The sequence below is a fragment of the Anas platyrhynchos genome, chromosome 2, assembly GCF_047663525.1.
Source record: "Anas platyrhynchos isolate ZD024472 breed Pekin duck chromosome 2, IASCAAS_PekinDuck_T2T, whole genome shotgun sequence".
In the NCBI taxonomy this organism is placed as follows: Eukaryota; Metazoa; Chordata; class Aves; order Anseriformes; family Anatidae; genus Anas; species Anas platyrhynchos.
Window position 1 is genome coordinate 7,881,340 of NC_092588.1, and position 12,808 is coordinate 7,894,147.

Here is a 12,808-nt window from a genome sequence, read left to right on the forward strand (position 1 = left end):
AAATGACTGACCTCAGTCAGAGATTGATTCCACTTTTAAGTTACACAAAATGAAGTCCAAAAAAGAGACCGTGCCCAGCTTCTCTCATGTCTCCCAACATTGCACTGCAGCTCAGCTGTCTCAGCAGTACAGGGGAAAAACATCTGATCCTGTGTCAGTTGTCAACATTGCAGCTCCCCCATCAACTCTGCCCTGGCAAGAGCTAAGCCCTTTGCCTCTATGTGAAATTTTGCTGAGTGTATATCCATTGCTGTTATTCATTAAATGAATTCACCTGACCATAGGGCTGCCACAAACAGTTCATTCTTGGTACTGTTTTGTAAAGGGATGGTTGATAGCAAAGCTGTTTATTCCATCTACAGTAAAAACCTCCCTCCAGGATTGTGCAACCATAGGTTAGAGTGCCTACTGATGTTTTTTAAAGTTAAAATGTCCTTTCAACTTATTGATTATGGAGACAAAAGGAAGCAACAGTCCAAGTGCCAACAGACACTCAAAATCTGCATCTGAAGGCACCTAGAACTACTGGTACTTTATGCTTTCTCCATGGGGTATCAGCTTCCGCGTTTGAATTTCTTCTCAGAAGAAGCTCAGTGTCATTTCAGATCTGAGACTCATCAGGGTCCTCCATGTGGCCAGCCATTTGCTTTTCTCAGCTGTGGGGTCTGACCAAACAGGTGACGGGCATACATTGGCAGGTTGCAATTGGACTTGCCTAGCTGGTGTCCCTGGCCTCCCCACTGTTGATCCTGTTACTTTGCCCTGTGATATTTTTTTGGAACATTGCAGTTTCCTGTGGTTTTGCACTGTCCGTTTCCTGATGTCCGTTCCACTTCTTGTTACCCTGTTTTGCTCTTGCCCCCCTCCCCCTCATTTAATCTCTCTGTTTGATTTCCTTAAAACCAAAAACAGACTAACCAAAAATAATAATAATAATAAACACACACACACACCAAATAACCATCATGAATCATCATCTTAAAGTATCTTTCTCTTTTGTCCTGTTTAGAGTTGATGCCAAAAGCTGGTGAAACTCAGATGAAATGAATCACATCTGAGCTGCCATTGCTCTTTAACCAGTAGCATACTGATCAGTGTAATCTAGTCTTGGAAACCTAGGCTTTGAGTCCTTGTTTTCTTTGGAAGAGTTCACCCCTGCCCAGACAGTATTTTAATTAGTAGTCTACAGTATTGTACAACAACTTCATTTATGTTTAATTGGTAACACTCTGATAGAGCGAGTCCAGAGGAGGGCCACAAAGATGATCAAGGGCTGGAGCATCTCTCCTGTGAAGACAGGCTGAGAGAGTTGGGGTTCTTCAGCCTGAAGAAGAGAAGGCTCCAGGGAGACCTTATAAAAACCTTCCAGTGCCTAAGGGGGGCCTACAGGAAAGCTGGAGAGAGACTCATTGTCAAGGGGTATAGTGATATGACAAGGGGGAATGGCTTTAAACTAAAAAGAGGGGAAATTTAGATTATATATAAGGAAGAAATTCTTTACTCAGAAGGTGGTGAAGACCTGGAAGAGAAGCTGTGGGTGCCCCATCCCTGGAGGTGTTCAAGGCCAGGCTGGATGGGGCTTTGGGCAACCTGGTCTGGTGGGAGGTGTCCCTGCCCATGGCAGGGGGTTGGAATTAGATGGGCTTTAAGGTCTCTTTCACCATTCTGTGATTCTATGATTCAATGATTCAATGATTCTATGATTCTATATGTAATAATTAACATTAAAGCAGAGAGAGCTTGACATGGGAAAATCTTTTTGAGAAGCTGGTTCAGGGTGTCAGGGAACTTGAATTCTGTACTAGTAATACCTGTACTTACTTTGAAACCCAAGACTTCCATTTATCAGCAGCCCAAGTCTGTTGTGAAGATCATCGGAAGTTGCAGAAGCCAAAAGAGGAGCTTGTCCAGGATAGAATGTGACAGTTTGCAATGTGCTTAAACTGCTGAGCAGCCCGAGGAGAGGTGGGGTTTGCCAGAGTGACCATGTCATCAGTGCGTAGAGAAGAAAATGAGGCACATCACAGGCTGTGCAAGCACCCATCCTCTCCAAGAACGGCTTCTCATTTCCAGTGCAAAGAAAACCACAACAAACACACCCAAATATGAGCCAGTCACACAAGCATTACAACATATCAGCTCAGCTTCAGGACGCTTCCTTGGCTGCTATCCACAAGTGCTGCTCCTCTGTTAAAAACGGAACTGTCTCTTGACAGGATGCAAGGCGAAGGACTATGTCCTTTCATGCCTGGTCAAAAAATCCCTGCATCATGTGCTAGACACAGTCCTTGCATAAAAAGTGAATTGAGTGAATTGTTCTTCATCAGCCTATGAATGGACATGTGGAGAAGCATGAGGGAAAAGTGAAGTATCACAAAGGAGTATGCAAAACGATTTTTATATTGCTAATGACAAGCAATGTATCAGCAGACAGTTTCATACTTTGAGACAAGAAAAAGGGGTCTAGGATACCTGAAGTTTGTTTTCTCCCTCAAATTTGTTGTGCTGTAGCACTTCTTTACCACCAGGACTCAGCATGTGCCAAGAAAGTAGAAGAGAATAATGGGCTTTTGACACCAACCTCCCCTGCCCCACCCCCCAAAAAAGAGGGAAAAAATAGAAAGAAAAGGAAAGAAAGAAAGAAAGAAAGAAAGAAAGAAAGAAAGAAAGAAAGAAAGAAAGAAAGAAAGAAAGAAAGAAAGAAAGAAAGAAAGAAAGAAAGAAAGAAAGAAAGAAAGAAAGAAAGAAAGAAAGAAAGAAAGAAAGAAAGAAAGAAAGAGAAAGAAAGAAGGAAAGAAGTGACAGGATTCTTCCTTAAAAAAAAAAAAAAAAAAAAAAAAAGGGGGGGGGAAGGGAAGGAAATGAAAGAAAAGAAAAGAAAAATTTAATATAATTTTGCCAGCAAAAATAATTGCAAGCCTGTAGGGAGAACCATGTTAAAAATAAGAATCTCATATTCCTTGTGGCCTGGCTAAAACAATATTCTTTCCTTAATCTTCATTATAAGACATGTGAAGAACAAAATCCAAAAGAAACAGGATGACATGTAACAAATACGTCTGAGTGAGTTCTTCCAAGTCATGATGTTGCTGTGCAGGAGTTGCTCTTCTGGTCAATGCTGGACATTATCTGGCAGGCTGTGGTCCCTCTTCCAGCTATGTTATGATGATTGAGGCAATTTAAACCATTTACATCTTCAAAAACTGTAAGAGCAAAGTGTTCATAATGTTTATTGTCCTGTTGTGCACATCATGCAGTGGTTGTCGGAGCCTTGCAGTGTTTGTTTCTGGTATGGAGAGAAATTGCCAGGAAATTCTTGGGCCTGTTCATGTTTGTATTTCATGGAGATGTGAACACCTGACTCTCAAAGCACAACCAAACAACATGAAAATCCCTTGCCCAGGGATCCCTTCTTTCCCCTAGCCCAGCAGCCTCTGTGCACAAGGAAAGCTCCGTTTGAAACCCACTGAGCAAAACCCAGCAAGGACTAAGCCACCAGCAGCCTGGATCCATACAGCACAGTGAAACACCATCTGAAACTGTCAGCACAAATCTACTTGACATTTAAATGTATTGGCTAAGAGATACACCCAGCCTCCAAAACCCTGGAAGTGAGGAGTTGAAGCAAAGGGCCTGCCCATCTCAGCTAAGGCCAGAACAGCCTGGCTTGCATCCAAACACATCAGAAGACATCTTCACTCTCTCCAGTACTTCCAGGTTACAGCATACTTAAAATACAAAGCTTTGCTGGCATGCTGTATTGATTTAGAGTGGGAGAGAATCATAATATGAACTACAATAGCAATAAAGCCCTTAAAACTCTTCATGAAAAGTCAAGATATATAAGCAATAGGAGCCCGTTTATATATATTTTTATTGCTGATGTAATCTGGGAGGAGATTTGATCAACTTTTATTGTCAACATGAGCTGTATCATCACTGGCTAAATGAACTGAGTCTGTGTGTAGGCTTTACTCCTGCTTTTTGTTAGGAATTATCAAGTATCTCAAAATCATGAGCTTTAAAATAGCAGCGGTGCATCTTTGCAAGAGCATGTGGTATATCTTTCTAGGTTGAAAGTGTTTACTGTTTGGTGTCTGACTAACTGAGCTGTAAACAAATGTTATGGATTTGTTTCTACTCTCTTGTACAATGATTGAATTGGTATATATAAGACAATGTAACTCCCATTGCTATTACTATTTTTCCCCAGGGTGTCTGAAAACTGAGGTCAAAATGTGTATTCTCTTTATTAATATTATTAGTTCTGCACAGACCATGTATTATGTACTTTTCTATGTCCCTCTTTGGCTCTCTGAAGGTGGTAGGAAGGTGGGTAATCACCCAAGGGCTGCACAATTCAATCTGCCAGCAGCAGTCAGCCCCAGATGCACAGCTCTGGGTTATAGGGATCCACCAGTTTTGCCCCATTTATCATGTAAATCCAGCATTGCTGCCTGATTACTCCAAACAGCACTGGCAATAAACAGTAATCTGTGTCACATTGCTTTTTAAGCTTTTTTTTTTTTTTTTTCCTTTTTTTTCTTCAAATGAGTATTGTTAGGTTAAATCTTCCTATCCTATTTCTGTGGCACCGCCATAGTCATCTATGAAAGATCCTAAGTGGACTGCCAGTTTCAATCTTCAGCAATTTCCTCAGGCTGATCTCAAATGTGTTGCAGATCAGATACAACATAATGCTGATAAGCAGATCTGACCCCATAATGCACACATATTTTCAGTTATACTTGTTTCAATAATGTCATGAAAATTACTCTTTGTGATTCCAGAATTGAAAATGAAGTCTTTTGGTATTTAAGAAGACAAAAGCACTGAAATTTTTTAATCAAAGACATGTGAAGGAGGGGAAAGGAGGTTTTATGGGATTTTTTCATAGGAAAAAAATGCAGTCAGCTTTACTAATAATAATACCTCTGCACACATGTGATCCTTTTTCAGGAACCAGCACTGAGGGGAGAATGGAATAAGAGAGTAGGAGCATAACCAGACCTCCCTGGCCTTAGAGGGAAGGTTTCCACATGACGGCAGGTTTGCAATGCCTGGATAAATCTTGCTATTACTTGGAGCACCAGCTGCCTTCTCCTGAGTACATGGGCAGCCAAAGACGAGGCAATGTTACCTCTCTTAGCCGAAGTTCTGCTAGAGGAGCCTGGCAGAGAATTACAGAGGTTGAGTTGTGCTGTTTGTTCACGATCTATTCAGCAGCCTCCTGACAGCCCTGAGCTGGCCATCCATGCCACCCATGACTGGGTTTGCAGTGGCCATGGGTCTGTTTCCATTCAAATCTCAAGTAGAGACACTTTCAAGTACTGGTGGGTGTTGTCCATTGTGCTCTGTTTGGCATCCCCCTGTGGTGCCCTTCCTACCTCCGTCCTGAGCCATCAGCCCACACCCTCTTTTCCTGGCATTGCCCCCATAATCAGCAGTTTTTCTCTGCCTCAGTTTCCCTGCAGAAAGTCTTGATGGAAAGTGCCAGTGGACCTCCTGTAGCATATGGGACAGAGATACACATGACAAGATTTATGTAAAGGGTTGGCTCATGCAATGGGAGAATTTATGGTATAAAGGAGAGAGTCTGTGCAACCCCACGAGTGTGTGGAAGGAGTGGATCTCACCTGCAGCACACTGCCCCAGTCCCCCTCCGGCTCAAAGAGATGACACCCTGCATGTGACTCTCTAACCAATTAGTCATGTAGGGTGCCCTGGGGTGGCTGATGACCTGATTACAGGATTCATTAGCTTGGTTTAGCGGGCTGAGAACAGGGTGTGGTGCTGCAATGCTCTGGATGCAGGACAGCGTGAGACAAGAAGCCCATAATCTAGGATTATCTTGGAGCCCGGGATATGTGATTTGATCTTTTTGTCCGAAGGTGGGAAAGACTTGAGGACCACCAACATGTGAGCACTTTTACAGTATTTGCTGACAAAACGATGTGCATAGCCTGATTTTTACGTGTGTTGTGCATGGACACAGACATTTACTAACATACCACAGCTGCCTTTTTAGACTGACAATTACTGGTCTGTGGCTCTATATGTCTTCCACAGGATCAGTATATTTAGAAATGAGGCATTCCCAGAACTTCTTTTCCTTTTAGTAAATTTTGGTGAAAATATGCGTTGGTAGGGAGGCCTGCAGAGGTGGTGCCTGTAAAAAGAAATACTTGTTATACTGCCAGGGCTTAGCAGGGTCTGCATTTCTGTTGCATGCATGCATTTGCGTATGCATGTGAAATGCGATCACAATATATTTTCAAGATAAGAAACCAAGCCACTGATGTCCAAATGATTAGCTTTAGTTAATAAGTGTCTACACGACAAACAGCAAAGTCTGATGAAAAGGACTGTTATACATGAAAAAATCAAAGTAAACTGTAAGTATACATGTAGGATAAGAATGACAAGGTGCCGAAATGAACTGTCATACTTTCTGCTTCATCTTCCCAATTAAAATTAGGCAGCTTGTGTGCCAGGTGATCAGACCCAGCAGAGCTGGCATTTCAATCATACTGCCTGGAAACAGTGATGGGTCGAGCTGGGACCGCTTCTGGTTGTTCACACTGACCTGGCATCTTGGCCTTAAAACCTTCTTTCCAATTACTGTGAATGCTGCTAAATTTGAGGACACTGGGCTGCAATTTTCCATGCTGTTTCCATGCCTTAAATGAGTCCGAACCTTGAGGTTTGAATCTTAAGACTTTTTGTTTGTTTATCTTGTGGTTTTAGGTTCCTCTGATTTTCTCGTAGAAATGTTCAGCCAAAACTATTCTCAAAGGCCTCAAAAAGGGAAGGAAGGAAGGAAAGGAACAGAAAGAGAACAGGGAGGGATAGGCCTGCCACACACAGAAAGGGAAGGGTCCATCAAAAACAGAATACGAGGAAAGATCACTGCAGTGGATGGAGTACAAGGCTTGCTGCAAGAGGAGGCTGAGAAGAAAAATGCGGTGTGGTGAGGCAGAGAAGGAGGAGCTCCTCCATCCTTTGGCTCTGCCAGAGGCACAGGGAAGATAAAGCCCATGAAGTATAGAAATGACCTGTCTGATTTCTTTTAAACAGATCGATATCCAGTTGCAACATTCCCTTACAGCAAAGGTTGCATTAATATTAGGAAATAAAGCTAACCTACTTAATACTGGAGGCAAAAGGATGTGTGTCCAGGGCCTGCAGTGGAAAGGAGAATGTGGGAATAATAAAATTTCTGTTGACTGCATTAGCATGGGTGTGTAAGATGATCTTGAGAAAGTCATCTGCAAGAAATAATAATAATAAAAAAAATGTACTTCAGTACCTCACAGGAGGTCTGTGAGGCCTTATGGTTACCAGTTTCAGTTACTACCATGTTAAACTCCCCAGGAAAGTTTAAAGCAACATTTCTCACATTTGTTCTCTAGCTCTTTTTTTTGCTTTGAAATCTTTCTGATCCCCTGGCCCTCACACTGCAGCTGCTGTAGGATGCGCTGCGGTCTGCTGGTATCTCTGAAGAAGATCTAAAAAGCTGAGTTGCACTCACTGAAACCCTCACATGGTGCCTTTGCCACAGAGCACCCAGTTCTGACCCAGAAGATCTTATCAGCATGTGCAAACTGCTGCTTATTCTTCAGGAACAAAACCTTCCACAGCCCAGAGGTCCAGGCTGAGACAATGAACATCTCTGGAGCATCTTTTGTTGGACCTGTGTGGTTTCTGACAGTGGCTCTTCACAAGCCCCCTGTCCCCTGGCTGTAAGGGGATCTAGCAAGCAGCTCTACCATGCAGGTGAGAAGGACACAAAGAGGCAGGCTGGGCTACTTGGGTTTTCTAAGGGTGTTCCCTAACATCCCTGGTTGCCCAGCATGCCCTGTCCCCCCAGAGAATAATCTGTGTTAGGTCACAGGTTCCTTATCTTAGCACATGAAAGTTTTCATCTGGGGACACCCTCAGCCATCCTCAGGATGAAATCTCCATTCAGACCTGGGGTTATGACACCAGTGGTGCAAAGAAACTTCTCACAGAGCCTCTGCATGGGAGTGGCTTTGACTTTCCTTCCTCAGAAGGCTGCTGTATTTAAGGCCTTTCTGGGATGGTTCCCTGTTTTTTACCTCCCTCATCAGCGCAGGACCCAACCTTTCCTTCAAACGGCATCCCTCGTGATGAGATTTCCAGCTGAAAGTGGGATTCAGTTCCTTTGTCGGAATTGGAAACAAAACATCCTTCGTTGCACCTTATGGGTTCTTTCAACATATGCATCTTGGGTTACATGTTTATGTTGCTGGACATGTGTGTCTGTCACCACAGCAGGGGAGAAGAGAATTTCCACAGATGTAAAGTATGGTGCTCTCTTTTATCCTGATCTTATTGTTAAACAGATGAGCTGCCTTTAAAAGTACTACAACATTTATTTGTGCCACTGAAAGGGGTTCTTTTCACTCTTCTCTCAGTTTACTCTTTAAGTAGAAACTTTTTAATGGGTGCTGATAATTAAGCAAAATAACCTTAATTTCAGTTAGTAAAATTGCTTTGTGTATATGTGGGTGTGTGAAAATAATACAGTATCTTATTTCAGACCTCACGGGGTTTCAGCAATTATTCCTCTAACAGAAAATCACAAAAATCTCTGGCCCTACAGCGTCTGATTCTTGGGAACCAGAGAAAGGGGAAATTAAACATCCATCTCTGGGTTTAATGGCTCACAAATATGTCCGTAGATAACTGCCGTTCTGTGCAGAATTCCCCCCTGCTGAAGTACAGAACCCCAAAATCTCACCTTGCCCGGACAGGATAAAGCCAGATCCCACAGTCCCCACATGCTTGCAGCAGCCTGCATGGGAACATCACACGTGGGGAGGAGAGTGGGCTGTGTGCCTGGGCAGACGCTTCCAGGTGCAAAGCGGCACGTCCCCAGGGAGGAAAGCCTCACCCACTTCTGACTATGCCTTTCTTGGCTGCTGCCAGATCATCCCGCCCTTCTTCAGCTCCCAGTCACTTTTTTTCTTTTTCTCTTTGATCAAGGATATGCAAATGCTACTCTGAGTCAGGGTTGCTGCAAGAGTTTCATCCCTTCAGTAACGGCGCTGAAGGAGTGTGTGTATTTCTGCTTTACGTGATTGCCTGCACGTCCCTTGGCAGACAGTGAGCATGTCTCCCAAACCATGGCTCATATGTCTAATCACTTCCACTCCAAAATCTTGAGGCTGTGTTAGGGACAATATAATAACCAGTTTCTAGCAGGCTGTGTTCTCAGGCAACTGGGAAACGATCCAACCAAAAAGTACAGTGAATCTGCCATCTGACATCTAATACTTCTGACTTTCAGGTCCACAAGCAACTTCCTACAGTCTCATGGAGATGCAAGAGATTCAGAGAGATCCTACCTTCTCAGGCACTCCTGCACTTGGCTTGGAAGGGGATCCAGCCACACAGACTTGGAGGGAGTAGTCCCTGCAGGGTTGGTTAGGTGCTAGGAAAGAGGATCTGCCCACTTTTGGAGATGGAGAGCCTGTGACTGACCTGCAGTTGCCAACCAGACCACCATCATTTGAAATTCAGTCTGCTGCCAGCAGATAACCTTGTATTCAGGCTGACAGAGATTTCAGACTCTTCTCATCCTGAATTGGTATCTGTTCCTGTTTGCACATAGCCCCATAATGGGATCTGGTCCTGATTAAGGCCAGTTGTAAATAACGTGTAAATATCAGCAGAGAGCTTTTTAGAAGAGCTAATAAAAAGAACCAGCAGCATGCAGACAACATGGACACAGGCACAGAGGCTGGTCCCACAACCCAGTCCTTTACACAGCTGGAAGGTCACAAACCAGACAGTGAAGAGGACTAAAGTGAACTGAAAGAGAATCTTTCCTTCCTTCCCCCTTCCCCATTTTCTGCTTTTGCTGATTGCAGCAGAAGCCAAAAGCAAACAGTTATCCAAATCTGGCACATTGCATTCAGAAAGGAGTTTATCTGAGCAGGTAATGCAGTACCAAGCCCAGAAAACCACTCTCACATTTCACCTCTCCCCAGAATTTCAAAATACCTATTCACCTCCAGGCAGTAGCAGCAGGGAGGGTGGCATGGGTATGGCCAAGTATGTGCTGCGATGTGATTTGGGACCTTTAGAGCCACCCAAAGCTGAGTGTTTCTGAAGTGAGGGTGTGGGGCAGCAACTTTTCTGTACAGTCACCATAATAAAGCTTCCTCTTGTTCTCCACCACACCAATTATTGCTGTGTTGCACAGTGTGCTCTAGGCTGCACTTCTCTACTAACCTTAAAAAAGCTTATTGAATCCATGTGATAGGAGGCCTTAGATTAATATATTTTCACATAAATAGCATTTTGGCTATTTTATAATATTGTAAAGTGGTTTAGTGTTAAAGGTTTCTTTCTTGTTTATCTATTTTCTTGTTTCCTTCATTTGAAAATTCTTCCCTGCTTAGGAGCAAGATGTTGTAACTTTTTTTTTTGGAACTAGGAGAAACAGTCACAGCAGAATTGAGCTCTGTTGCTAGTGAGGGGATAGAGGAAGAAAGATTGGGAGTGCAGAATATTTTTCATTTGATTAGGTCACGTATTACATTGGCTTGTAATACCCACTTGCAGTCAGAATTGGCCAGTTCATTGGCACCTGAGTTGACTAGACTGCATCCACAGCTGTTAACCAGCACTTCACCTTGGCAGAGGGAAGAAGAGACAGGAATGGGAAAGTCTTGTTGGAATAAACCTGATGAATAAGCAAAAGTTTGTTTAAAAAATCAGTGGGAGACGTCTGTTATTCACCAGGTAGCTCAACACACAACTCAAAGACTTGGGTGGTGCAATAGCAGGTCAGAAGGGCTACTTGCTCCAACTTCTCTTAAATGGAAGCAAATAGAGCTACATCTACATAGTGGTCTTGCTGTTGGCACCCACTGCAGGCAGAGGCTGACAGGGTAGAACAAAGGTGGGTTTAGAGAGGAAAGCATGGATTGTGTGCTGGATCTGGTCACCAAGCAAGAAGATTCAAAATACAAAGGAAGAAAGAGAAAAAGTCAGGACTAATTCACTATTCATCTTGCAGTAGGGAAGAAAAGAAAAGGAAAAAAAAAAATAAAGAGGTGGAATAAATCCAAAGATTCTATAAAAGATACTTGAATTTGCTGGTGTTCTGAATTGGGTAGGGAATATTATCTGTGGAAGTCATTTTGCTTAAGGCATTGTTGGATGTCACAGGCAATGAGGTTTCTTGTATACAATTTTTTAAAGCATTCCTCACAGACTGAAGTTGGGATGCCTGTGAGATGCGGAAGAGAGTGAGAGTAAACTCAGTCAGGATTACAAGGACTTTTTGCTAAAAGCAGAATCAATATTCATCCACAGCAACACATACAGATGTGGATCTGTGCATGCCTCCCTTGAACACCCCACCTTGGGTGGCCCTGCTTTGCTGTTCTGGCACAGATGTGTGTTATTGAACAGATGTCAGCTTGTAAGCTCCCCTAAGCAGCTCCATTTTCCAATCAGAATTGTAACTGGAATTATGTACAGCAGATAATTACAGCGTTTATAAAAGGGGAGTCTAAAAAACTGGCCTCGCAGCTCAGCGAATTGAGGTCACCCATCAAGCTGCTGCCCTCCCCTCCTGCTTTTTTTCCAAAAAGCCAGATGACTTTATTAGAATCAGCCGCTGAATAGATACCATTGATACAAGCCAGGAAAGACAGCTAGGATACTCCTTTGTCACTAACTTACTGTTTGACCAGAGAACAAACCAATGCTTGCTGTATCGTCAAACAGGTAACGGTCTCTTGTGCAATTATAACAAATTATTATAATAGTTATTATAATAATTTATCGATATTTGTCCCTTAAGCCAGCTCCTTCATCATGTTTATCACTGTCAGCTCTGTGACTGTCTTGTTGAGATCATAAGCATTTTGGGAGGGAATGTCTGTGTTGTATGCAGCACTGGTCACCTTACTCATGTCTAATGAGCCTGGTAATTATATTGCATCTCTGAAGTCATCTATTAGTAACAGGAGAAAAAGTTGTAGTGTCTTGATCACTATATAATTACTGTAAGGAATCACAATATTATTTTCCCTGTCCTTGCTGTCAAGACTTGTACAAACATGTGAATACATTGGGACTGGATTCTCTATACAGATGTCTAATGAGATGTTGGCAATTAGTTTAGGCCTCAGTTTGTTACATACAATGACCTTGCCTGTCAGCAGGTGTAAACCAACATAAAATAGCTGTTGAAAAGCAGACCCATGATTAAAGACAGCTATATCTAAAGCCAAGAAATAATCTTTGGATATAGCATGCCTGGATAAAAAAATGCTTTTTGGATTTAGTCTTCAGTATACAATACTAATATAATTATAACTTCAGAAAAAAAGAAAGAATAAAACTTGTTAAATAAACATCTCTGGGACAGCGAGAACAGAACTTTTAAATAAAACAAAATAAATCTTTGAGCCAAACAAAAATCTTTTAAAAGGCAATCCGCAGTACTTGTCTTCAGTTTTAAATTTTCTTCATAGCTTCTTTTTTCTTCCATGCTCAAATCATGATAGGGAGGTAACTGTCTAATACCAATATCAGAGCATGGCAGATAGAGGAGATATTACTTTGTACATATGTTTGTGGTTTGGCTAAGGTCCACTGTTTTTGTAAGAGTTTCAGCTCTATGCATTTTGGTATGTACCCTTGATTGCAAATGGTCTGTAGATGCAAAAGCATGTACACAAAATTTTGTGTTAATATCTAAATGGGGCACCGCAAACGCTAAAGGGCCAAAAGACTAAAATGTGCAAATAGTCTCAGCTACCCA

The 12,808-nt window shown here is 42.5% G+C and overlaps 1 long non-coding RNA gene across 1 annotated transcript in view; it reads left to right on the plus strand.

The window, feature by feature from the left end:
- LOC113842928 (uncharacterized) overlaps positions 1–4,502 on the plus strand; it is a 28,112-nt gene extending 23,610 nt beyond the window's left edge. The window contains exon 3 of the long non-coding RNA XR_005263194.2: positions 1,850–4,502. This is a non-coding gene — a long non-coding RNA (uncharacterized lncRNA). The remainder of the gene's footprint in view (positions 1–1,849) is intronic.
- The last annotated feature ends 8,306 nt before the right edge of the window (positions 4,503–12,808 follow it).